Here is a 2,500-nt window from a genome sequence, read left to right as displayed (position 1 = left end):
CAAACACATACCATTTCGAAAATATAACTGATGATAAATATTCAATCTTGCAACAATAAGTTCATAATGCAACAGGAAGTATTACCAAATGAAAATCTTATCTTGCAAAAAAATAAGCAGAGATAATAGATGTAAATCCATATTGTTTACAAACATTTTCATCAGCTTCCTTTACTTGATCTCTCTTGCTTTGTCATATGGGATTCCAACATGCAGTGAAAAGCACATACCGACTTTAAATTTGTGACTGGATCTAGAAAAAGACCACTCCAATTCCAAATACTGTAACATTTAGATGTACTAGTAGATGGGGCATAAATAATACTTTTTAAAAAATGCAATTTCAAGCACATTAGAAACTGCAGTAACCATCCAATTTGATCATACCTGATGCATTTACATTGTAGAAAATACTGAGCCCAAACCATACATACATCATAAAACCTTTTTTTTTTTTTTTCAAAATAAAAAAAAATCGAAATTACTACTATAGTAAATTATGTAACAAACTTCCGCTTAATACAAACAGAGAAGCAAATATCACCGGGAAGTCATGTTAAAAACTAAATTGGAATAAAAATCGAGATCCGATCGCTTCCCTACACGCCCATAGCTCCAGCACCCCCCTAAGAACCCCTCTTTTACCACAAAACCAATCCACAACCACATGCACACAACACCTACCTCTACGAGATACCAAGAGCGAGAAAATCGGCCAATCGGGAGTTAAAGATGCCTAAAATGCTTAAATCAAGAGAGAAAATTAATTTTTACAGGGGAGCCGACTGACGTATGCGGCATCCTCACGCGATGTGACCCACTCGTCCGTAGCTTGACTTCCGAGGGAAAACTATAAATAAAACGGATTTTTTTCGTCTATCCGCCCCTATCCTGCGACTTGCGGGACAAAAAGTTGCATGGTAGGACTTTGATGTTGTTCATCCATACAAATACTTACCGCAGGAGACTGGATGTCAAAGATATATGGAGATATATTTGTGCAGCGGAGTAGCTCCCTGGATTTGTGTTTGTTTACTAACGCCACCGGGAGCATTTGCTGGCGACTGAATTGTTTATATGTCTTACACCGGGCTGTCTTGCGATTACTGACCTATTTCGGTTTATCAGATATTTTCGGTAATTATCGACAATATGTGTGCCAAATATGAAATACGCCATAACAATTTTCAGCAATTGGTTGAATTTCTTCTGAAAGTCGGTGGGGTGGGGTTGGGGGGGTAATGAGCATTCCCTTTCCCTGCTCCCGTCTTTCCTGTCTTCTTGTACCGTCACATCCTCCTCCCCTCCCTCCCTCCCTCCCTCCCTCCCTCCCTCTCTCTCTCTCTCTCTCTCTCTCTCTCTCTCTCTCTCTCTCTCTCTCTCTCTCTCTCTCTCTCTCTCTCTCTCTCTCTCTCTCTCTCTCTCTCTCTCTCTCGCTCTCTCGCTCTCTCTCTCTCGCTCTCTCTCTCTCTCTCTCTCGCTCTCTCTCTCTCTCTCTCTCTCTCTCTCTCTCTCTCTCTCTCTCTCTCTCTCTCTCTCTCTCTCTCGCTCGCTCTCTTCTCTCTCTCTCTCTCTCTCTCTCTCTCTCTCTCTCTCTCTCTCTCTCTCTCTCTCTCTCTCTCTCTCTCTCTCTCTCTCTCTCTCTCTCTCTCTCTCTCTCTCTCTCTCTCTCTCTCTCTCTCTCTCTCTTCTCTCTCTCTCGCTCGCTCTCTCTCCTCTTCTCTCTCTCCCCCCTCTCTCTCTCTCTCTCTCTCTCTCTCTCTCTCTCTCTATATATATATATATATATATATATATATATATATATATATATATATATATATATATACCCATACATATATGTATATACATACACACTCAAACACATGTGCATTTGTATGTGTGCATGTATTATAAATATACATACATATATATATATATATATATATATATATAGATATATATGTAATGTATGTGTGTACAGACACACACACACACACACACACATATACACACACAACACACACACATATACACACACACACACACATATATATATAAATATGTATGTGTGTGTGTGTGTGTGTGTGTGTGTGTGTGTAAATGCACACATACACACACAAACACACGCACACACACACACACACACACACACACATATATATATATATATATATATATATATATATATATATATATATATTATATATAATGTATGTGTGATGTATATGTATATATATATATATATATATATATATATATATATACATATACATATATATATATACATATACATTATATATATATATATATATATATATATATATATATATATATATATATATATATATATATGTGCGCAGGTTTGTGTGTAGATAATTTTACTTCAAATAAACCACTGTATAATCAAACTATGTAATGCATTAATCCCCTACACGTTTTAGAAAAAAAATGATCGCAGTAATGAAATAAAAACTCACGTGAAGCTGAGAGCAGTAAGTTGGGTCAGCGACTTGTTCCT

The 2,500-nt window shown here is 37.0% G+C and overlaps 1 protein-coding gene across 2 annotated transcripts in view; it reads right to left on the bottom strand.

The window, feature by feature from the left end:
* Nucleotides 1–1,097, bottom strand: part of LOC122253639 (polyadenylate-binding protein 2-B) — a 22,084-nt gene extending 20,987 nt beyond the window's left edge. Inside the window, exon 1 of one of the 2 annotated variants that reach the window (XM_043016916.2) lies at nucleotides 959–1,097. The gene's annotated coding sequence lies outside the window, so the exon portion shown is untranslated. Of the gene's footprint in view, nucleotides 1–684; nucleotides 825–958 lie in introns of those variants that run through there. The other variant, XM_043016917.2, reaches the window with a different exon arrangement.
* Between the last annotated feature and the right edge of the window lie 1,403 nt (nucleotides 1,098–2,500).

Source organism: Penaeus japonicus, unplaced genomic scaffold, assembly GCF_977035675.1.
Source record: "Penaeus japonicus unplaced genomic scaffold, GWHDUDI00000001_assembly GWHDUDI00000015, whole genome shotgun sequence".
NCBI classification, from domain to species: domain Eukaryota; kingdom Metazoa; phylum Arthropoda; class Malacostraca; order Decapoda; family Penaeidae; genus Penaeus; species Penaeus japonicus.
This window is presented reverse-complemented; position numbering and strand designations above follow the sequence as displayed.